Genomic DNA, 26,334 nt, shown 5'->3' on the forward strand with positions numbered 1-26,334 from the left:
TCTAATGTAAGGATCCCCCCAGAGGGTGTATTTGGTGCTATTTACTCACTCCTAATTGGAGGGCCATATTATTGATTAATTATCCACTTGCATAATCAATAACTCACTTAACCACTAGATGGCACTCTAAGACTAGAAATTGTAAATGAAATACTGATTCTACTCCCAGAGTCTAGGTGTTTGCTTACATGAGTTAAGTGTTTTTCAGTCATTTTGTCAAGCATTTTTTTCAGGCATGTCTATGTTATCCTATGTGTCCATATACACATACTGTAGTTTAGAGGAGTGTACAGGCAGCTGAGGTCACTGGCATTTCTATGAAAGCACAAACACTGCATTCAGGACAAGAGTTTACCGGCTTTTAAAAGTCATCTATACATGCCTAAACGCACCTAAACGCTAGGCGCATTTAGCACTTTCAGTATTTATTCATTTCAATGCACAACATAAATTAAAATTCTGGTTAATGAAATAAATAAACTCTCAAACACCAAATGTTGCTAAACACACCTAAACTGGTTTGAATAAATGCAGCTTAGGTGAGTTTTTAATGCTGATATATTCCTGTCCATTTACAATAAATCAGTGTACATGTGGCCTTATTGTATTGAAGGTTGAAAAACCTTTCAGACTCTCAGAGTTTTTTCATTTTCGGTGTTAAAAAAAAAAGTTCATCCAGAGGTTGATCAGCATGTAGGCGGGGCTTACCTTCACCCATACACATTTGGATATCATTATTAGAGATGAGCGAAGAAATGAAAAATTCGATTCGGCTGATTCGGCGAATTCCAGTGTGAAATTCGATTCGATGCGAATTTCTCCGCTACGAAGATGACTTATTTAAAGGGTTTCTAGGCTTCAGAGAGCCTTTAAATTAGTGCAGAACACTGTACCTTTAATTTAAATGCCCTTGGAGATGAGGAAGGAGAAGGAGAAGGAGAAGGATGAGAAGAAGGAGAAGGAGAAGGATGAGAAGAAGGAGAAGGAGAAGGATGAGAAGAAGGAGAAGGATGAGAAGAAGGAGAAGGATGAGAAGAAGGAGAAGGAGAAGGATGAGAAGAAGGAGAAGGAGAAGGATGAGAAGAAGGAGAAGGAGAAGGATGAGAAGAAGGAGAAGGATGAGAAGAAGGAGAAGGATGAGAAGGAGAAGGATGAGAAGGAGAAGGATGAGAAGAAGAAGGCTGAGAATAAGGAGAAGGATGAGAAGAAGGAGAAGGAGAAGGATGAGAAGAAGGAGAAGGATGAGAAGAAGGAGAAGGAGAAGGATGAGAAGAAAGAGAAGGATGAGAAGGAGAAGGATGAGAAGAAGAAGGATGAGAAGAAGAAGGATGAGAAGAAGGAAAAGGATGAGAAGAAGAAGGATGAGAAGAAGGAGAAGGATGAGAAGAAGGAGAATGATGAGAAGAAGGAGAAGGATGATAAGAAGGAGAAGGAAGAGAAGAAGGAGAAGGAGAAGGATGAGAAGAAGGAGAAGGATGAGAAGAAGGAGAAGGATGAGAAGAAGGAGAAGGATGAGAAGAAGGAGAAGGATGAGAAGAAGGAGAAGGAGAAGGATGAGAAGAAGGAGAAGGATGAGAAGAAGAAGGATGAGAAGAAGGATGAGAAGAAGGAGGAGAAGGATGAGAAGAAGAAGGATGAGAAGAAGGAGAAGGATGAGAAGAAGGAGAAGGAAGAGAAGAAGGAGAAGGAGAAGGATGAGAAGAAGGAGAAGGAGAAGGATGAGAAGAAGGAGAAGGATGAGAAGAAGGAGAAGGATGAGAAGGAGAAGGAGAAGGATGAGAAGGAGAAGGATGAGAAGAAGGAGAAGGAGAAGGATGAGAAGAAGGAGAAGGAGAAGGATGAGAAGAAGGAGAATGATGAGAAGAAGGAGAAGAAGGAGAAGGATGAGAAGAAGGAGAAGGATGAGAAGAAGGAGAAGGATGAGAAGAAGGAGAAGGAGAAGGATGAGAAGAAAAAGGATGAGGAGAAGGAGAAGGATGAGAAGAAGGAGAAGGATGAGAAGGAGAAGGAGAAGGATGAGAAGAAGGAGAAGGAGAAGGATGAGAAGAAGGAGAAGGATGAGAAGAAGGAGAAGGATGAGAAGGAGAAGGAGAAGGATGAGAAGGAGAAGGATGAGAAGAAGGAGAAGGAGAAGGATGAGAAGAAGGAGAAGGAGAAGGATGAGAAGAAGGAGAAGGATGAGAAGAAGGATGAGCAGAAGGAGAAGGATGAGAAGAAGGAGAAGGATGAGAAGAAGGAGAAGGATGAGAAGAAGGATGAGAAGAAGGATGAGAAGAAGGAGAAGGATGAGAAGAAGGACAGTTCTGTGACAGTTTCTGTCTATTTCTGACAGTTCTGGGACATTCACTACATACAGCGGTTTCAACCGCTGTATGGAGGGAATGTTATAGAACTGTCAGAAATAGACTATTAATGACAGTTCTGGGACTGTCCTTCCATGCAGCGGTTGAAACATTGTATGTATTTGTTTCCATAAATGGATCCATTTATGGAAACAAATACATACAATGTTTCAACCGCTGCATGGAAGGACAGTCCCAGAACTGTCATTAATAGTCTATTTCTGACAGTTCCATGACATTCCCTCCATACAGCGGTTAAAACAGCTGTATGCAGTGAATGTCCCAGAACTGTCATAAATAGTCTATTTCTGATAGATCTGGGACATTCACTCCATACAGCTGTTTTAACCGCTGTATGGAGGGAATGTCATGGAACTGTCAGAAATAGACTATTAATGACAGTTCTGGGACTGTCCTTCCATGCAGCGGTTGAAACATTGTATGTATTTGTTTCCATAAATGGATCCATTTATGGAAACAAATACATACAATGTTTCAACCGCTGCATTGAAGGACAGTCCCAGAACTGTCATTAATAGTCTATTTCTGACAGTTCCATGACATTCCCTCCATACAGCGGTTAAAACAGCTGTATGCAGTGAATGTCCCAGAACTGTCATAAATAGTCTATTTCTGATAGATCTGGGACATTCACTCCATACAGCTGTTTTAACCGCTGTATGGAGGGAATGTCATGGAACTGTCAGAAATAGACTATTAATGACAGTTCTGGGACTGTCCTTCCATGCAGCGGTTGAAACATTGTATGTATTTGTTTCCATAAATGGATCCATTTATGGAAACAAATACATACAATGTTTCAACCGCTGCATGGAAGGACAGTCCCAGAACTGTCATTAATAGTCTATTTCTGACAGTTCCATGACATTCCCTCCATACAGCGGTTAAAACAGCTGTATGCAGTGAATGTCCCAGAACTGTCATAAATAGTCTATTTCTGACAGTTCTGGGACATTCACTCCATACAGCGGTTTCCGGCAAAAAGTGTATGTGCAGAGTTCCTCTATTCTGCAGATACACTTAGAGGAGCTCTGCAGATACACTTAGAGGAGCTCTGCACATACACTTTTTTCCGGTTTGGAATTATTCTTATTTTCATCCTACTTCTTCTTCTTCTTCTTCATCCTCATCCTCATCCTCTTCTTCTTCTGAGGATGAGGATGAAGAAGAAGAAGAAGAAGAAGAAGAAGTAGGATGAAAATAAGATTAATTCCAAGCCGGCAAAAAGTGTATGTGCAGAGCTCCTCTAAGTGTATCTGCAGAGCTCCTCTAAGTGTATCTGCAGAATAGAGGAACTCTGCACATACACTTTTTGCCGGCTTGGAATTATTCTTCTTTTCATCCTACTTCTTCTTCTTCTTCTTCTTCATCCTCATCCTCAGAAGAAGAGGATGAGGATGAGGATGAGGAAGAAGAAGAAGAATGAAAAGAAGAATAATTCCAAGCCGGCAAAAAGTGTATGTGCAGAGTTCCTCTATTTCTGACAGTTCTCTCACAGCTTCTTCACATGTACAGCGGTTGAAATATCTGTATCCTAAATGGAAACTAATAGATACAAATTGTATCTATTAGTTTCCATTTAGGATACAGATGTTTCAACCGCTGTACATGTGAAGAAGCTGTGAGAGAACTGTCAGAAATAGAGGAACTCTGCACATACACTTTTTGCCGGCTTGGAATTATTCTTCTTTTCATCCTACTTCTTCTTCTTCTTCTTCTTCTTCTTCTTCTTCTTCTTCTTCTTCTTCATCCTCATCCTCATCCTCATCCTCTTCTTCTGAGGATGAAGAAGAGGAAGAAGTAGGATGAAAAGAAGAATAATTCCAAGCCGGCAAAAAGTGTATGTGCAGAGTTCCTCTATTTCTGACAGTTCTCTCACAACTTCTTCACATGTACAGTGGTTGAAACATCTGTATCCTAAATGTAAACTAATAGATACAATGTTTCAACCGCTAAACATGTGTTCCTTCTGTCAGAGAACTGTCAGAAATAGCGGAGCTCACTGCAGGGACACTTTTGCCGGCTGATCGGGAAATGTTCGATTCGCGCACCCGAAGTAGGCAAAATTTCGGTTTCGACACGAATCGAATATTTCCTGAAATTCGACTCGAATTCCGGTTCGCCTAGTTCGATTCGCTCATCTCTAATCATTATGCATGGAGTGCACTCACCAATGACCGGGCAGGAACTGTGGGCATGTGGAAAATCCAACATTAAATGAGTTGTGCCATGTCACTACACACTGTAACTTTAATAGCTGCTGCATTCAGAGGGTCATGGCAAAAACTTAACATAGACCTCATTTGTGGCTGCCCAGGCATACCTCTGTCAGGTGAAAGTCTCTATAAGTGAAGTCCATTTCTGGGGTTCTCTGGAATTCTCAGTGTCTGTAGCAGATTGCAAAGCGCAACAGCCCTTCCTCTATTGGGACTCAGCCTGCCCCTTGCTTAACCCCTTACTTTCCCAGCCTGGGCCAGCTGCTAACTTACTAAGCAGTTCCCAACCTGCTTACAAGCATAATTCATTGAAAAGTTGAATATTATTTTTAATTAATAGAGGCCCTGGGAATGGCGTGGGTAGAGTTCTGCTCAACTCTCCTTGTATATTACTGGCCATGTCCTGTTTATGGAGAGGGGGTTGAGGCCTAGAATGAACTCAGTTTTTCTATGACTAGTTAACCTTGGCCTTGTGAGGGATCCAAATTTGGATGCATTATCGATAGCTTATTGATCATAAGGATGGAAAAATGTTGGTTCACCATGGCAATTAATTAAATTTTAACTCCCAATTTTCCATGAAAGATTAGAAAAAGTAATTATAGATGTTATTACTTGTTATAAGCCATATCTACCCCTGTCCTTTCTTTCAGTGTTCAGAATTCAGAATAAAGGCTACATCAAACACTAGATACATCTATCCTCAAGAATAAAAATAAATATTGTCCAAAGAAGGGGTTGTCCTTCTAAAACAGTATAATTGGGAGCTATGCATTTTTGTGTTCTCACTTTCTAGGTTGGCATTTGATAGTGGGTCATGACTAAGCTTAACTGTTAACTCATCCATGTGGAATTAGGGAATCACCTGATGCTTGGTACAGTATAGTTAGATAAGTACATGGCTGGTCGGATTTTAGTTAGATACTTAATATACAGTACATTGTTGGTTGGACAGGCGTGTTTTCTGTGTCATAGCTGTTTCCAGATACCAAGCCCAGAAAACACCACAATATATCATTACAATATTACAATCTACTAATGTAGATTGTTAGCCAAATGGTGTCTCCAAAAACAAAAGACAGATACAGGCCATCCACTATTATAATAGACTATTTATTACTGGATTTTGTGATTTGACTAATAGTATTTGGCCTATTGTAAATTATGGGGAAAATGTGGATATTTTCCTATGAATGGCCACTGGATGGCAACAGAAGCAAGCGTTACTTTGGCTAAATGTTTATACAGTGAACATTGCAGAGTAGCTAGCAAATATTCCAACCATGTAAATTGGGTTTCATGTGAACCAACATCTGCAGAGCACACATTGCATGGTGCAGCTGCATGACACAGTTTAGGGTTATCCAAAATAATTTTTCCGAACTCCAGGTTCCAGGGCTACCTGAAGTGGTTTCTGTGAGCTTAAGGCTCTTCACTACTTTCTGATCCCTGGTGGAAGTTCAAAAAACCAGGTCCAAACAGTAACTCCTGACCGCTCCTGACCACCCTAGCTGGAGCTAGCGCACTAGGACTAGTCACAGTGGCCACAAACATAATGTCCCACACACCTACCTTACAGGAACATGAAGAGCTTCCAGTATGACAAAGTCAGACTAGCCTACACAACTACTGTATAACTAACAATCCCGCTCTCCACCTTTCACAAATTCTTGCATCTGGAAAATGTTCTCAATAACAATGTCCACACAAGCAGATCCTTAAACATTGTGTTTTTTACCTGTAGAGATTTAACATCTCTTTTACTAACCCAGAAAAGAGGTACTATTTGTCAACAGAGCCATTGTTACAAAGCGTCCTTCCATCACAGTATAAACAGCATAAAATTCTTCCCTGTTCAAGTTCTAGTTACTGGAAAGTGAGCCTTAGTGCCCACATTTGATATGCAACAAAAAGTCCAGATTCTCTCCTCACTTCACAATGGTGGGCCACTAGCTCGAAATTAATTGAGCACTGATTGATGAAGCCATGACAAGCTTTTGGGTCACCAGAAAAGCGAGGTGGCGAAGGCAGCTGGAGTTTTGAAGGTCTGTCTTACACAGGAGGAGCAACAGGAACTGGAGCAGCAAAAAACAGAGCAGTAGTAGGAACAGAGAAAGATAACATGGAAACAACCTGCAGCTGGTCCAAACAAGAGGTTCCTGTAGACATTGCATGATCTACTCCTGTTAGGCCTGCTGGACGTCAACTCTCTGCACCAAACATTGAAGTTGTTTCAGCAGAGGCAGCAGTGTCTCTGATGAGTTCATGGCCTGACCAAATTGTCAGGTGTCTGTAATAGTGAGTCCTTGTAGATCACCAACTCAGGGTTCCCCAGGGCATGGAGTCTAAAACCCAGCCTGCTTTTTCACCAGGGCCCCTGATGGTGGGGATAGACTTGCAGCAAGGTGGTACCAGGTCGTGACCCCCAGGTATGCCCGGCTGAGGATGCAGAGATCACTCACATGTGCAGAGTACAAACCACAAGAGACAGAAGGAAGTCCAGGAAACAAGCCAAGGTCAGGGTGGGTGGCAGGCAAGTACAGGTGGTAGATGAAGCTGAGGTCTTTACCTGGGACATCAGACACAGAATACATGTACAAGTAGGAACACAGGAGCTCAGAGAAATGGGAAGTTGTTCAGACAACATGGGCTGCACCAAGCATTTCCTTTATAGGGAAGAAAACTGGGAGGTGGGCCAGGAAGTGATAGAAGGCCGGGAAAGGAAATATAAACCCACCGAATAGCAGGCGATGCCCAGAGGTAAGCACAGAAACCATGCAACACATGTGAATGGAACCACAGGTCTAGGTGAAGTACTGAGGCAAGGAAGTAGGAATTACACAAGCAGGAAAGGGCAGGCTAAATAGTATCCTGTATATACAGTATTTTGTTTCATACACTGTATGCAAATGTTTTTGTGCATGTTTGCACATTTGTAAAGCACCGATTTATTCTCATACATATATATTTCTAGTGGCTTAGCACTGTCAGCCTGCACCATGAAGTGCTGTTCCAGCAGAATCTCCAGGTTAGAAACTTCCTATTATTTTCACAAAATGTATTGTTATAACGCATTTTAAACCTTCCTACTTGCACCTTGTGTTTTTCACCTGCACAATATGTGCATTGATCGTGTAGTTTTATGATGACATTTGTTACCCTGTACACACATCCTATAGAAGAGTAAATCATATTCTGGTGTTAGATGTTTCTGTTTGTGTTCAAAGATGAGGCATACCACATGCACTGCACATGTTAGTGCACGATCTATGTTTGCAGGCTAAGAATTGACTTTTTGTGAAGAAATTACATATCCCACAATCCCTGGGACTCTCAGTCTAATGCTCTTCAGGTGAGAGCTAATTAATTACATCTGACACAGACAAAACAGAAAGAGCAATTAACAGAGATCTCACCACGTAGTATTTCATCACATTAGCGTTCCCATATTTGTGATGCAACACAGTGGAAATTGTGAGGTATGAACTGTGACCCAATGCAAGAAGTTACTTGTCCCTTTAGAAAACAAGAACAAGCTAGGTGGATTAATGCATGGACATGGGAGAATCGATCAGCCATGACACTACAAACTGCAATTACAATATGTGAGCCCATTGTTACAAGGTAAGGCAAAAGATGACATAGGGAATAAAGCTACACTAATAGTAAAACAACAAAAACATTTAAAATGTACAATGCCCTTAATAAAATTGTATATAGTGAGGCATAATGGCAAACATAGTGAAAATCAGGCCTTTTTATTTTCCACAACGGTGCAGAACTGCTTACTGTCACCTTCCACAGCTTTCCCTGTACTGTGTGCTTGTTGTGTCTTAGGGAGTGCTATAGGGCAAGGCTCGACAAATCCCAGGTGCCAGGTCGCCATGGCGACTAGAAATTGCAACCTGGCGCCTGGGTTCACACACTGCCTCCCATTGACTTGAATGGGAAATTGCACCTCGTAGACTTGAATGAGAAATCATGCCCCATACACTTGAATGGGAAATCATGCCTTCCATAGACTTCAATGGGAGAACACCTCCAATAGACTTCAATGGGAGAACGCCTCCCATAGACTTCAATGGGAAAACGCCTCTGTCAAGGACTACCCTGTCACGTGTCCCCCACACGCCGCGCCCACAGCGACTAGCTAACCGAGGCACGCAAGTGCGGCCGCAACAGGGTTGTAAAGAGGGGGAATAAAGGGGAGTTACACTTGAATATCTCAAACCATATATAAGATCAGCCGTGATACCTTTCACAGCCCGCACTACCTCTGGCCACCACCACATGGAGACTAAACTCCAATCCAGCTGGTCGACCACACACTGGCAGATATGATCTTACATACAACCTGGTGCCCTGATTAGAGTTGACGACCAGCTTAGTAATCACACACCCTTCTAAGGTCCCTCCAGCTATCCTAGCTTGAACCCTGGAGTTGATAACCCTTCAACTGTCCACACACCCCCACACCAGACACACCACAAAAGGTAGCCTGCCACCACCCAACAGTTTATCTGCAGAATGGTCTGTTGAGACACCCCACACACACAGATCTCCGTCTGGCCGATCTGTTATCTTTTACAGTTTGACGCAATCTGCCCACACATAGAGCAATTGCATACAGATTGGCAATGAGCTTAACCGAGCGTTTTAAAGGCACTAAAATACAATACAATCTAATCTCTCCGATCTAGTCTCTCCGAAGATATGAGCACGTGCTTAAATACACAGAAGTTCACTAATTAATTTTAAGATTTAATTTCCCAAAGTGGACAGTGCATAAAATATGTACAAAATATAACACATTACAGAAAATACAAAAGATATAAGAAGACACACAAATGACTAATTACTATAAAATAAAAGGGAATAAAAAGACAGAATAACACTTTACCCTGCGACTGGAGCAAGTCAGAAACTTAGCAATCCATTGGTCAATCGAACCAGCTCCGTACGAATCACCAATGTCCAAATGTCCGTGTACTCAATTTATTGGGATTTGGACATGGGCGGGACATTAGTCTTTGGCCAATTGACCCTGGGGGAGGTGGTCCTGACCTGTCCACAAGAGGTACTGTGTATGGACCTGCCCAAGTTCAATTGGGCCAAGACTGGCCTAAACACCAAGTCGGGGATTGGATTTCTGACTCCAGCGCGTCAGCCCGATCGCGACAGTACCAAACACCATCCGACCGTTGCGATGCAACACCACTTAACCATTCCATGTATTTTCCTGGCTTCCTCCCCAAGCCACAAATATGATTTTCATATGCAAATGCAGCGCACAGAATGGCCTACAAGAAGGGAGTATGTTCATCTCTCTGCAACTAATATTTTAGCTTTTATGAGAGATGAAACATACTTCTTTGATGTGAATTATACCTATAGAGATTTCCACATCAGGTAGACACTCTGTCTGCTGTCCTCAGCTCCAAACCTGTTTTCTCAGAAAGTGATAACCTGATTGACACACAAAAGGTGTCACATCCAGGAACCTGGCTTTTGGCTAATTAATGCTTATTGATGCTAAATGATGATTGAGCCTGTAAGGCCTTTTGAGTTGTTTATACATACACATCTGTATCCCAGATCAATTGATGACCATTGTTCGTACCAGTCTATTCATTTCCCTACTGCCCAGGGGCTCAATATACATCCTTAATGACCAGACTGTTCCTGAACACACCTTTGCAATGAAAGGTCCTGACCTAATTTAACCTACTCAACCTGTTATGGCTATGATTCCATACTTCCACTCAAATCTTACATGTCCGCTACAATAAATTTTACATGTCAGTTACAGCCTCCCATAGACTTCAATGGGAAAACGCCTCCCATAGACTTCAATGGGAAAACGCCTCCCATAGACTTCAATGAGAAAAAAGCCTCTCATAGGCTTCAGTGCGTAAATGCCTCCCATAAACTTTAGTGAGAAAATGCCTCCCATTGACTTCAGTACGAAAACTCCTTTCAATAGCAACCCTATGTGAGCACTTATCTCCACATACCACTCTACTCTATCATTTGTGAATCTGGAAAGCACCATTACAAACTTGCACAGGACCCTTTTCATAATGGCACTCAAAACACAATGTGCGTGGATCACACCTGTGTGAACCACCTCAATAGGATTACAAAATATCTAGCCTGTCATGTGAATCTGTGAGTTTAAAAATGAATTCAGAACCGCATATGTGTGAACCAGGGTGGCTCCATTCACACTTGGGCATTTTGGGATCACATCAGAATTGCTGTAATCGCAAAACACAGGTTCAGGTGCCATTATTTGCATTGCCGCCTAAAACGTGGTGTGGTTTTGCCGTGATTGTTGCTTGAAAATGTGCGTCGCTGACAAACCACGCTACACTGAAAAAACTAGCTCCTAACTTTTTTGCTAGCTCCTAGATTCAAAGCAAATTTGTCAAGTCCTGCTATAAGGTTCATGATTGCACAGCATGCACACTGATATCCCAGCACTAGCCAGATTAGACATGTCAAGAGGCTCTGTACCATCTAGCTCTGAAGCTGTAGACAGAGGCAAGACTGAAAGTCATGATATTCTGGGGCACCCCGAGTTGTGTGTTGCTCAGGAATCTCATTGAAGGGCACCCAGAACTGAAGGGGAATGGTAGAGCCATGTCCATGGAAGATCCCCACTTTGTGGTGAAGAACTGAGGAATGGAGACTGTCAATGCAGGGTATGGGTGCTGTGGGTGCCACGAAGGGCTGTGTGCGGCAGAGAAGGCTATATAATGTATAGAATGGAACAGTGTCTCCAGTCTCAATATCCTGCTCTGAAATGGGACCCAGACAGGCAGCTTCACCAGGTGGGCCAAAGACTTCTATTTTTAGGAACAATAACACTTTTCTTCTGACAAAAACGAAATCAGGATTACTGATGATCCAATTTGATGTTCCTTCTTTATGTTGTTTTGACTCCTTTAGCCTGGATTCACATATGTGCAGCTCCGTATAGTGCATGTGATTCGTACAGGAACCACACCGCATTCCTGTACAAATCACATGCAATTTGTATGGCTTTATTCGCAACGCTCCCGCACCAAAAACATGCAGGACCCTATTTTGGGTCCGCACTAGAATCTGATTGCATAGGTATTCACACCTATGCGATACGATTCTTCACATCGCACCGTGTTATGTGGACTGCTTTCAGGGTGTTAACATACACACCAGCAGTGGTTCCCATGAACAGGGTGTGATTCTGATGCGGTGCGGAATTTGCACTGAAAACGCTGCAAATTCAGTGTGAACCAGGGCCTAAATATGTTGGATTATGGCTACTATGTGGCCATCAAGCTGCTACTGATATAAACAGCAAGAATAGTAGAGAACAAAATACAGATGAAGCTACAAATACATAGAATGTAGAAATAAGCTGAAAGTGCCTCTGAGATTACTGTTTTTTGTTTTGTTTTTACTGCAATTCTTGTTTTATTTTAAACATTTCATAAATATTTGGTTCTGTATTCTCTGAAGGTGGCAGGGGGCATGTGTTGGTAGGTGGGGAGGGTGAACAAGGGTTGCTTGGGGTAGGGGGAGTAAGCAGCTAGTATAATTTGTGAGAGAGTACAATGACAGTTGCTTGAGAAATTTTTACCTGTATTAAAGACAACTGCTAGACTAGATTGGAATACTTACCTCCACAAGAGTCCACCACCACATCACTTTCTACAAAGCCATGTGCACTGTATGTTTGTACTTTTATGCTTTCATACTTGCTTTTTATTTTTATTGTACAGGATTTAGAAAGTTTGCAAAGGGCTTTACAACATGAGGGCAGACAGTACAGTCTCAATATAATTCAATACAGGGGGAATCAGAGGGCCCTGCTGATTAAAGCTTACAATCTATAGGGAGGGTCAAAGGATACAAAAGGTAATAATTGTAGGAGATGAGCTGATGGAGAAAATAAAAGTACATTTATTAGGTGGAGGAGGGCTAGGTATCTCTGAAGAGATGGGTTTTCAGGGATCGTCTAAAAGTAGACAGAGAAGGAGATAGTCGGGCAGATTGGGGAAGGGAATTAAATAGGATGGGAGAGATTCAGAAAAAGTCCTAGAGGCGAGCATTGGGAGAAGCGAAGAGAACAATTTGATTGGTATTTTGTAGGGCTGCAACTAACGATTATTTTCATAATCAATTAGTTGGCTGATTATTGTTTTGATTAAGCGATTAATCGGGTAAAAACCTAAAAAAAAGGTGTATAATTTTGTTTAAAACATGACAATTTATTCTTGAATATCTATAAATAGTTGTAAATAGAAATAACCAACTATATGGCTAGGGAACAAAATATAATCCACTGTGAGAATAACAGACAGAAGAGATATATACTGTATATACACTGCTCAAAAGATGAAAGGAACACTTTTTAATCAGACTATAGCATCAAGTCAAGTAAACTCCTGGGATATTGATCTTCTCAGTTATTATTATTATACAGGATTTATATAGCGCCAACAGTTTGCTCAGCGTTTACAATATAACGGGAGACAATACAGCAACAATACAGTTCAATACAAGAGGGATAGGAGGGCCCTGCTCCTTGGAGCTTACAATCTAAGTTAAGTAGCAGAAGGGGTTGTTAATCAGTTTCAGCTGCTTTGGTGTTAATTAAATTAACCACAAGTGCAGTAGGTGAGTAACAATGTAGCAAAGTTCAAAAACTTCTGTCTGTAGAATCACTTTAAATCACTTCTTTCTCCTGCCAAGGACTACATGTCCCACAAGGCATTGCACCCCACACATTCAAAAATTCTCAGGCACTTACTGACATGTATGGACAGTGTACTGAGCTGTATGTGTGCGGCACTGTATTTCCTTATATGTAAACAAATAATGCATGCTGTATGCAGGCCAACTAATTGGCTGACCAACTAACTGATTATAAAAATAGAAGACAGCTTTTTTTGTAATCGATTATATCAATTAGTTGTTTTAGCCCTAGTATTTTGAGACTAGATTAGTGATGTAGCTGGGGGCCGAGTTGCGGATAGCTTTGTAAGTTGTTAGTATTTTGAATTTAATTCATTGGGTAAGCAGAAGCCAGTGGAGGGTTTGGCAGAGAGAAGTACCAGACACTGAACGGTTGGTAAGGTGGATGAGTCTGGCAGCAGCATTCATGATGGATAAAAGAGGGGATAGCCTATGTAAAGGAAAGCCAATAACGTCAATAGTCGAGGTGGGAGATGACCAGGGAGTGAATTAGAAGCTTTGTGGTGTCATTGGTTAGGAAGGGGCTTATTTTGGAGATGTTGTGTAGGTTGAGGCAGCAAGCTTTGCACAGTGATTAGATGTGGAGCCTAAAGGATAGTTCAGAGTCCAGGATAATCCCTAGCACCTTGGCATGTGGGATCAGGTTGATAGTTGTGGTATTGATCTTGATTTAGAAGTCAGGGGAAGAGGCACATGGAAGAGAAAATATAAAGTCGGATTTGGATAGATTGGGTTTGTTGGAGTGGTGTGACATCCAGGCTGAAATGTCTATTAGTTAATTAGAGATGTGTGTGGAGACTGATGGATTGAGCTGTGATAGATAGATTTGGGAGTCATCAGCATAGAAATGGTTTTGAAAGCAATGGGAGGCTGTCAACTTACCCAGGGAGGAGGAGCAGATCAAAAATAGGAGAGGCCCAAGAACAAAACCTTCAGGAACCACAACAGAGAAAGGAAGAGGAGAGGAGGAAGTAAAATTGTAATTGACACTGAAAATGCGGTGGGATAACTAGGATGAGAACCAACAAAGAGTACAGTCATGGAGACTTAAGTCTTTAAGGTGGTGGTCCACTGTGTCAAAGGAAGCAGAGAGGTCTAGGACTAGGTGTACAGAATAGCGTCCATTGGTTTTAATCTTTGGTAGATCATTTGTGAGTGTTAGGGAAAGTAGTCTCTGTGGAGTGTTGAGAGCGAAATACAGACTGAAGGGGATTACAGTTATTTTCAATGAGATGGTTGCTCAGTTGGTTGCAGACTAGACGTTCAAGGAGTTTGGAGGAAAAGGGGAGCAAGGAGATGGGGCGTATGCTGTTAAAATTGGTGGAGTCCAGTGAGGCCTTTTCAAGTATAGGGGTGACTAGTGCATGTTTTAGAGAGTTGGGGAAGATATGAGAAGAGAGGAAGAGATTGGAGATGTGAGTTGGAGACTGTAGGATAGAGTTAGAGGGTGATCATAGCATTTGTGAGAGAACAGGGCCCAGAGGGCAGGTGGTTAAATGGGTGTTAGAATAAAGTTTAGTAACCTTGTCTATCTTAGCAGAGTTGAATGGGGGAATGAGTGTACAGTACCTGTGGACATGGAGGGATAAGTGGGTGAGAATCTGTACAGCAGAGATCTCATCACGAATTGTATCCTGCAAAGCTTAGTCGACGTACCCTAGGCATAGCTGTGGACTGTACCACAAAATTGATTAGGATGGCTACTATCTCTAGTCCTCTGCAAGCTGATTCTGCTCCTGGATAGAATTCTCCCTCACTGCTGTTATGAACATCACTACCTCTTTCTGCTCTGTCTCTGATGTCCCCTGACTGATGTGTAAAGAAACCCACCCTCTACAGTCATGGTGCAATCTTATTTATCCTTTATATCTGAAAGGAGGAAAGTTTGCCCATGGCCAAGACATCCTTCTGCAGCAAGTCAGAAAAAGTGTGATGAAAAATTCCACCAACTCCTCATAGCTAGTTTGTGGGGATATGGCGGGATTAGAAGAAGAATATGAAGAGAATGAGGGAAAGGGCCCATTAGCAGCACTTGTAGACAACTGGTTGCTGTGCACCTAGGAGAAGGAAGAAAAGAAAGTCTTTGTCAGTCACTGCACTACCTCCATTATGTGCTGTGGCTGCATAGCAGGGTCACTGTGAGATAGAAAATGCAGATGTACTCTGACACTAGAAAGTGTGGCTTGACCACTGCACTGTAATGAATAACCTGCTCGTCCCTACTACCCCTGCATGCAGAACCTCTGTTTCTTCCTTTAGGCTTGCCTAATATATATTTTTATTTTGTAGGATTTACCTAACTTTTATGCCACTTATATAGGGCGATTAGGGAGAATAAATATGTGGTGTGTTGCTGCACATTGCTTTACCACAAAAGTATGCTGTGACAAGCTGCAAATACAGGCAACTTTGCCTGTGTCAGCAACAAGTGATCACTACAGACTCTCTTTCTGAAAAAAAATCATAAACCTAGATGTGGGAAAGGATGGGCCGCCTATGGCCATAGGATTCTACAATTAATTTTGTGATTGTGTGATGCCAGAATATGCTGTCATTGATGCTGTCCATAAAAATCGTACTGTTCCAAAGGACAACATCCACCTCAACCTCATAGGCATCTCCCAAACATGTAATTTATCAACTAGGGGACCGCCCACAGTACTTATACTGCATTTCTGGGTAGGGGGCGCACGCAGATCGCGGCCCGGGGGGTCAATCACCGGGTCCCAGCCAGTGATTACTCCTTGCCGGCGCCCGGTGATTACAGGCAAACATGTCGCAGAATACATTTTGTCCGAAATGTATGACGAAATTTTATTTTTACATTTTTTTACTGGACATGTTTTATAGCAAAAAGTCCAAAATATTGTTTTTTTTTTTTCAAAATTGTTGGTCTTTTTTTTTATAGTGCAAGAAATAAAAACCGCACAGGCGATCAAATACCACTGAAAGAAAGCTCAATTCCTGGGAAAAAAAGGATGTAAATTTCATTTGGGTGCAGCGTTGCATGACTGCGCAATTTTCAGTTAAAGTAACACAGTGCCATAACGCAACTGCTTCTGTAACTGCTTCCTGACTGCCCTGTAGCAGAAATACTGCTACAGTGCGGCACGGATGCGCAAAATCACGTATATATACGTGTATCATGCTCCCGTGGTTTTCATGCCCCTCCAAGATAGAGTAAGATTGCCTGTCAGTACGCCAGTAATCACATTTAAGCCCTTAATTGCCAGAAACACGCTCATACACAATAGACCTCTTTTGCTAGTATAGAGTCTGAACGGATCAATCAATCAATGATCAGATCAGCACTATACCAGAATTCACATTAGTATAGTTTCCCCAAAAATGCAGCGTTAGTGGGATCAGCCCTGCACATGCCAGAACCTGCGTTTGGCCCCTACGCTTTACCTCTCCCCCCCGCCTTCTCCACCAGAAAGTGCAGTGTCAGTAGATCACTGTCACTTGATACATTGCACACAAAACCGCAGTGTTCGCAGAATCAGGCCTGATCTCTGTTAGCACTTGCGGGTAAATTTTGATGACTCTCATATGCAGCAGAGTGCAAGTACTAGTGTCGCTCTACCTTTTGGTGAACTGGCGAGCACATCCTGTTCTTTCACATACCAGCACTGCAGTATCACTTGGTGACATGGCAAGTCCCATAAGTGCAGTACAAGCTGGTGCGGTGGCGAGCACAAGTAGTGTCCCGCAACCACCAAGAATTCTCACAAAGGCCCATAGAGCCCATAGTATCCTTCCGGATGTGCTTACAAATCCCGTACTTCCCCCATTCACTGCCCAACCCAGATTCAGGTGAAAACAGCAAATTTAACTACTCCCCTGAATTTTTTTGGAGCTATTTTTCACGGAATATCTGTATGCATTGATTGTGGATCAAAGCAATTTATATGCACAACAATTTATCACCACCAACCTAAATTCAAACCTTGCCAGACCATGGAAACCCTCAACATGCGCATTACTAAAAAAAATTAATTGCGGTTGTATCATATGCCCATGTTCCCTGCTGCCATTGCCAGGCATAGATATGAGAGTATATTGTGTTTTATGCATTTCAACGACAACAACACACTCTGTTGTCCTCGGGGTGACCCTGAGTTTGACCAGCTCCACAAAACTCGGCCCCTCGTAAATCACCAAAAATTTGCAGATGTCTATACTCCCCAGCAAAACATCTGTGTTGATGAGTCCCTCGTTCATTTTTCTGGCTGCCTTGCATTCAAACAATTCTCCCAGATATGGGGTCAAGATGTATAAGACCTGTGAGAAGGCAACAGGCTATACATTTAAGTTTTGGATTTACGAGGGAAAAGATAGTCACGTGGATGCACAGACTACATGGGGAGTAGTGACAAGATAGTTTGGGACTTGGTGTCATCCTTTTTCCATATGAGGTACCACTTATATGTGGTACCTCATAAGGAATTTTTATTAAAGCATGCCACTATTTAGAAATTTGTACAACGTTGAAATTGGCGCATGTGGCACCGTGCGACCTAATGTGTGCCCACCATTAGAAGTGGGTGGATGCAGGGCATTATATTCTAATGGTGGGAATACATCACACTTTTTCTGCCAGAGATTTCCTCTCTTTTTTTTCATTCAACCCACAGGCTGCATACAAAAAAAATAAAAAGAACATAGCATATATACCCAACAAGGACCATCGACATACTGATATATCACTGGACTTTGAATGGTTATACCAGGATGATGCCTACAGCTGCAGGCATCATCCTGGTATCATTTTTTTCAGCCGGCGATTGGCTTTAAATAGTCTGACAGACCCCAGATTTCTCAAAAAAGAATATATGACAATGTCCGTTGAAGTTATAGGGGATATTTGCATTAAAAGTGATCAAAAAGCATTGATAGTTGGCAGCTTTTAGCTGTGGGCTGAAAATGAACTTGGTTTTAGAAAATGTCATGTAGAAAAGTTCAACATTGAACAGGGTTTTTGGCATACCTTTAAAATAGTTGTTAAGCAAAAACTTCTCTCTTATCAACACAAGAATCACCCGAAGTAACAGTAGCCAAATTAATAAATGTTGATAAATTATAGATGTTTAGAAAGGCTGGTCAGAGTGTTCTTTCCTCATCAGGGAGCATTCCAGTCTTCCTGGGGCTGTTGCCCCTAGGATAAAAAACACTGAAACAATGACTGCAGTCTGGGCCCCAGCAGCTGAAGGACAGAGGGCCTGGAGAAGATTGCCAAAGGATTATACTTGCTGAAGGGCACTGTCTCCAAGTTCTGGTCTGGACCTTTTTATCTCCCTCACTGAGGATCTGCTATTGGATGCTGGGTGGCAGACAGCTCCTGAGGCACTGTGAGTAAGATCTTCATGGGAGCTAAGTGCCAGAAGAGAACCAAGTGCTAGAGGTTGCTATATGGACTGCTGCTGTAGGGTCCTAAATACAATGGCCATTCCTTGTTACTTGCAGAAATGCTGCTATTGGAAGATTAGAAAGAAGTTTGTCCTCCTGTTGTTGCTACTGATCAGTTTGAAGTATCCTGTGACCCTAAACCCCTCTCCTGTTGAAGTTCTCCCGCAATAAATACTAAGAAGACATCCCCTAGATCAGGGGTATCAAACTCAATTTCATTGTGGGCTGCATCAGAATAATGCCCTCAAAAGGCCAGTTGTATCTATAAGACTAGATGTCCAGAGCAACACAACCCTCCTTGCATGTCAAGAGCCCCCCCCCTCCCTTTTATCACAGTGCATCCCCCTTACCTTGCGCTGCTGCCATGAAGCTGGGAAGCAGAAAGTTCAAGATCTGGAGGAAGACCAGAGGAGGGCTGGAGTCAGCTTCCGCAGTCTGCTCAATTCTGAGACCAGGGGAGGCAGAGAAAAGGGGGTGCTGTGGCTGCACAGAGGGGAGCAGGATCTGTAGCAGTTCTGTCCTCCTTTCTGCTGCCAACTGCTGAGATGGGGTGAGGGGTGAAAAGATGAGCCTCTCTGTGGCTGCATGGAGAAGCATAGTATCCAGTTGAGGAGGTCTGTCCCCCTTTTTGCTACTGACTGCTAAAACAAGGTGGGGATTGGAGACAAAGGGGCACCACAGCTACAGAAGAAATGTGAGGGCCACATGAAATGGCATGGTGGGCTGGATTTGGCCTGCAGACCTTGTGTTTGATACATATGCCATAGATTGAGCTTGAATTGTCAGTGTGTAACTGACTAAGCTTGTATGACTGGCAGCCTCTGTACTGTTGTGGGAGACCTAGGTACCTTCTTAGTGGCCCCTCAGGGGGTAAGCGCTTTACTATGTTATAGAGACATTGGTGACTAGAAGGCACTTTTAGTAAGAGCCGGAGAAAAGACTACAATGGCTATTATGGAATAGACACCCAGGACAGCAAGCAGTAAACCTGGAATACGTTGCACTGAGTACCACTTACCACTTAACAATGCTATTGGTGTTTTTTTGTGAATGCTTAGCATAGGGGGAAGGTTGCAGCCTGTAGTCTTGGGCATTGGGGAGAAGTTTAGAAACTGACCTGAGCACTTTTGGATCCATTCATAGGAAAAGTCTGTTTTTTGCTAAATATACATTTGCTACATCATTGCATTTTCCTCTCTCTTTTACTTTTGTAAATGAACAGGTAGTGGATCTTAGAGTTCCAGAGACTCCTGAAATCACACTCTACCTACAACTGGGCCCCATATCTGCTGCCAACAAGGATCTTTTATATTCTTTCTGCTGGCAGTCAGAATTGGAATACCTAAACATTGGAGGTCTGACCTCACCGCACCTCTTAAGGAATGTGTTTCTGAAATCACTGACAATGCATGGATGAACTGATGTCCTTATTACATAATACATTTGAACAATATATTTGGAGTATCTGGATCATGATTATAAGCGCTGACCAATTTGGGAACTTTCTAAAAAAAACAAAAACACTGCCACCCACTGCTCCATGGAAGCGAAAAGAAACCCCCTTCTCAAAAGCTCCTCTGCCCCATCCTTCCCTATTCTACCTCTTCCTTTCCAATGTCTTCTTTCCTGTCTCATGCTTTTTCCCCACCTTTCTACTCTTTTTTTCTTCCCTTTGGTTTACTCGTCTTCTTGATACTCAGAATGATGTGTCTACCCGCTTTCCTTTACTCACACATAGGCTAACCTAACACCTTAGGAGGTAATGCTCTCATGACCCCTCTGGTCCAGGATTTGTCCCAAGTCCAGATCCACATTATCATATGGTAGACAGAGTGAGACATCCTTAATAGCTAACAAGCTGCTGTGGCCCACTTCAACCAGATTGATGAATGGATAAATGACAATGACACAGTAAAATGGCTTGGGAACAATCAACCACTGATCACAATGGGATTTTACAGCATGTTTTAAAGTTGCATGGTGCAAAAATATCACTTTCAGTGACTGAAGAGCTAATTACCCCTCCTAAAATATATAAATGGAAGTTATATTTTTGCACCAAACAATTTCTCTAGTGCCCTAGCTGAGACAGAAAAAAATTCAACTAGCTATAGTGATGGATGAGTTTTCTTGGGTTTAATGAATCTTGTTCAAAGTTTGGTGAGCGCAAACTTAGCAGTAAATCTCATTTAAAGGATAAATTCCCCTTTTGTAATAAAATAGACTATAGTGCAAAAAATGCAGTGCTAAACCATTAATGATCTAAAGTAATAATTAAAAAGTCCATCAACAAAAGTCTGTGCTCAAATGAAACTCCACAAAAGAAAGGGGGAAGGAGGAAGAACCCACACATTCAATGTGACTGGAGAGAAGGGGTGACACCTAGATATCACTGGTGACAACAGAAAGTGAGTAGGAGCTCTTACCAGAGCTGGTGGGCTTTCAAATTAATGAAAAGCCAGCAGTGCTTTAGGGGTTAACCCCAATCATAGCCACGGTAGGTATTTCAACCTATGATTCTGCTCCAACTCCGCTCTCCACCAAAGGGGGCATGAAAGATATAAAGGCTAATAGTGCAGCATGTCCTTATATAAAAGTTTATGAAAAGTACACTATTGCACTTACAATTGGTTAAAAGCATAAAGCCATCAAAGACAATCGTGGGGCTGCAGCAATCCCGATACAGTACACAGACATTCCAGCCGGCGGCTGTTCAGTGTGGTGACATCACACTGCGTTCCATCCAATGCGTTTGGTCATACGTTTGACGTCATCAGGGTCATGGCCAAACGTCAGCCACTACACTCTATAAATATAATATAGACAAGGGAGGAATTTCCTCTTTATGCGTGGACAACAGGAAGCAACCAACCAAGCTCACATCTGTATCCCCATGTGGAAAAAAAAGGTAATGCAACCAATACATACAAAAAAGGGAAAAAAAGTAAAAACATAGACATAAAAAATATGTAAATGTCCCCAAGTTTCCCGGTTGTGTAAGTCATCAACCTATATTAATAAATAGAGGACTTGAAACACAGAATCCTGTAAAAAAAATTTTTTTTTACATTATTCCAAGGATGAAAAATAATAATAATAACAAACCGGTGAAGACAAAGAAAAAATATACAGAAAATTTAAAATATATATGTACAGCGCCTTGAAAAAGTATTCATACCCCTTGATATTTTCCACATTTTGTCATGTTACAACCAAAAATGTACTTTATTGGAATTTTATGTGGCAGGCCAACACAAAGTGGCACATAATTGTGAAGTGGAGAAAATGCTCTCCTTGCCCGGCCTGTCAATTTAGGAGGACAGCCATGTCTTGGTAGGTTTGCAGTTGTGCCAAACTCTTTCCATTTTTGGATTATGGATTGAACAGTACTCCATGAGATGTTCAAAGCTTGGGAGATTTTTTTATAAGCTAACCCTGCTTTAAACTTCTCCACAACTTTATCCCTGATCTGTCTGGTGTGTTCCTTGGCCTTCATGATGCTGTTTGTTCACTCATGTTCTCTAACAAACCTCTGAGAACTTCACAGTACAGCTGTATTTATACTGAGATTAAATTACACACAGGTGGAGTCTATTTTCTAATTAGGTGACTTCTGAAGGCAATTAGTTCCACCAGATTTTAGTTAAGGGTATCAGAGTAAAGGGGGTTGAATACAAATGCACACCACACTTTTCAGATATTTATTTGTAAACAATTTCGAAAACCATTTATCATTTTCCTTCCACTTCACAATTATGTGTCACTTGTTGTTGGTCTATCACATAAAATGCCAATAAAATATGTTTATATTTTTGGTTGTAACATGACAAAATGTGAAAAACGTCAAGGGGTATGAATACTTTTTCAATGCACTGTATTAAAAAAATTGTAAAAATTGCATAAAGATGAGAATCATCCCTCACTAACAGGCATAAATATTACGTCTGCCAAAACAGATACACTGTATTGTCAAACGTATTGGGCCAGCCCTCCAAATCATTGGATTCAGGTGTTCCAATCACCTCCATGGCCACAGGTGTATAAAATCAAGCACCTAGGCATGCAGACTGCTGCTACAAACATTTGTGAAAGAATGGGTCACTCTCAGGATCTCAGTGAATTCAAGCGACGTACCATGATAGGTTGCCACCTGTGCAATAAGTCAATCCATGAAATTTCCTTGCTAATATTCCACGGTCAACTGTTAGTGGTATTATAACAAAGTGGAAGAAACTAGCAATAACAGCAACTCAGCCACGAAATGGTAGGCCATGTTAAATGACACTGCGGGGTCAGCACATGCTGAAGCGCATATTCCGCAGAACAGTGAGCAGAAGTCGCCAACTGTCTGCAGAGTCAATAGCTAAAGACCTCCATACTTTGTGTGGCCTTCAGATTAGCACAACAGTGTGTAGAGAGCTTCATGGAATGGGTTTCCATTGCCAAGCAGCTGCATCCAAGCCTTACATCACCAAGTGCAATGCAAAGCGTTGAATTCAGTGGTGTACAGCATACCGCCATTGGACTCTAGAGCAGTAGAGACATGTTCTCTGGAGTGAATCCAATGAAGTAAGGAAATACCACTCAGGTAAAACAATCAACATCAAAACCAAAACAGGTGCAGACCTGGCTCGCCATCATTTACTCATGGAAATGAAGAAGGGTTTTGCCGCACACTGGAGGTATGATGAAAAAAGTGAAGATAGTTTATTGATCCATAAAAGGACACAAATAGCACCAGGACAATGCTAGCTGTTATGGTGTTTCACAAGATCACGTGCTTAGTCATAACAAAGAAAGAATCAGAAGTGCTGTCTCTTATAGGCATTGAGAGTCTTGGAGTTAAGCCTACCAATTACAATGTTGCAAAACATATAAAAACATATTATCAAAAAAGGAAACAAGATGAGAAAAATAGAAACAAAAAAGTACATCAAATACATACATATGGATATCCCTGAAATACTATATACATACAGAGATACCGTACATAAGTGTAAATAAACACATAAACATAAATACAATAAATACATATCTATCCAAAATAAAATAAAATTATAAAGTCCACACATATTCAGACAGACGTGTGAAAAAGTTCCTTCCAAATATAGAACATCCAATACATAGAAAGGAGTCCTACAAGGGAAAAGAAGAACCAGGTGTGGACTGACCATTCGAGCACTCGGCACTGCCCGAGGGCCTGGGGTCAGTGGGGGCCCCAAAAAAAAATGCCCCTGGTACCTTTTATAGGCTTTTTTGGGTATGCTTTGAGTATGGGCAAGGACACAGGGGCCCCATGATCCCCTATTGCCCAGGGGCCCCATGAGTTGTCAGTCCACCCCTGAGAAGAACATGTTATAGGGAAAAGACATACTCCAACAGGCAGAAATCTTCATAGATCTCCAATACATAGAAAGGAGTCCTACAAGGGAAAAGAAGAACATGTTATAGGGAAAAGACATACTCCAACAGGAAGAAATCTTCAATCAAAATAGAAACAACACGCGTGCAACACATACACATATCCATGCATATACATGTGCATATATATATATATATATATATATATATATATATATATATACAGTTGCAAGAAAAAGTATGTGAACCCCTTGGGATTACGTGGAGTTTTGCATAAATTGGGCATAAAATGTGCTCTGAACATCACCTAAGTCACAACTATAGAAGAACACAGTCTGCTGAACATAATACTACACAAACATTAGATGTTGCCATGGTTTAATTGCATATAACATGTAAACATTCACAGTGCAGGGAGGAAAAAGTATGTGAGGCCCTAACTTAATGACTTCTCCCAGAGCTAATTGGAGCCAGGAGTGAGCCAACCTTGACTCCAATCAGTGTGATGATATTGGATGTGTTGCTGGCAGCTGTCCTGCCCTTAAAAAACACACACCTGTTTTGGGTTTACTGGTTTCAAGAAGCACTGTCTGATGTGAACCATGCCTCGCAGAAAAGAGCTCTCAGAAGACCTACGATCGAGAATTGTTGACTTGCATGAAGCTGGAAAGGGTTACAAAAGTATCTCCAATAGCCATGATGTTCATGTGTCCACGGTAAGACAGACTGTCTACAAATGGAGAAAGTTTAGCACTGTTGCTACTCTCCCTAGGCGCGGTCGTCCTGTAAAAATGACTGCAAGAGCACAGCGCAGAATGCTGCATGAGGTAAAGAAGAATCCCAGAGTGTCAGCTAAAGACCTACAGAAATCTCTGGCACATGCTAACATTTTTGTTGACACATCTACAATAAGGAAAACATTAAACAAGAATGGAGTACATGGGAGGACACCACAGAGGAAGCCATTGCTGTCCAAAAAGAATATTGCAGCACATTTGAAGTTTGCAAAAGAGCACCTGGATGTTCCACAGCACTACTGGCAAAATATACTGTGGACAGATGAAACCAAGATTGAGTTGTTTGGGAAGAACACACAACACTATGTGTGGAGAAAAAAAGGCACAGCACACCAACATCAAAACCTCATCCCCACTGTAAAACATGGCCGAGGGAGCATCATGGTTTGGGGCTGCTTTGCTGCCTCAGGGCCTGGGCGGATTGTTGTCATTGATGGGAAAATGAATTCCAGAGTTTATCAAGACATTTTGCAGGAAAACGTACGACCATCTGTCCGCCAACTGAAGCTCCACAGAGGATGGGTGATGCAACAGGATAAGGACCCAAAGCATACAAGTAATTCAACAAAACAATGACTGCAACAGCACAAAATACGCCTTCTGGAGTGGCCTAGTCAGAGTCCTGACCTCAACCCGATTGAAATGCTGTGGCATGACCTTAAGAGAGCGATTCACACCAGACATCCCAAGAATATTGCTACACTGAAACAGTTTTGTGAAGAGGAGTGGTCCAAAATGACTCCAGATCGTTGTGCAGGTCTAATCTGCAACTACAGGAAACGATTGGTTGAGGTTATTGCTGCCAAAGGAGGGTCAACCAGTTATTAAGTCCAAAGGTTCACATACTTTTTCCTCCCTGCACTGTGAATGTTTACATGTTATGTGCAATTAAACCATGGCAAAATCTAATGTTTGTGTAGTATTATGTTCAGCAGACTGTGTTCTTCTATTGTTGTGACTTAGATGACGTTCAGAGCACATTTTATGCCCAATTCATGCAAAACTCCACGTAATCCCAAGGGGTTCACATACTTTTTCTTGCAACTGTATATCTCAATCAAACGTAAAATGCACCCCACCACATATACAATACACCCAGTGTATAAACCATACAGCAAAATAGGATAAAATGTAATGTGAACATGGATGTATGCATGTATATGCATACACGTAAGCACCAGAATGCAAAAGGAAAGCACTAGATAAATTCTCCACTAACTACTCATAAAAATATGCAATGTCCCATTCATGGTTCAAACCCTGAGGGACACGTGTATTCAAATGCAATATCCAGAAGACCTCCCTTTTACACAAACGTAAAAATGTATCGCCACCTCTTTTTAAAGGCTGGATTTTTTTCAACGACCTGTACCTGTACTGCCGATAGATCTCCTGCATGACAGTTGTTAAAGTGGCAGGAAACACTAGTAGAAAGATGTTTTTCAA

Source organism: Staurois parvus, unplaced genomic scaffold (genome assembly GCF_062004578.1).
Source record: "Staurois parvus isolate SC_StPar_1 unplaced genomic scaffold, SC_StPar_1.0 ptg000891l, whole genome shotgun sequence".
Classification (NCBI taxonomy): Eukaryota; Metazoa; Chordata; class Amphibia; order Anura; family Ranidae; genus Staurois; species Staurois parvus.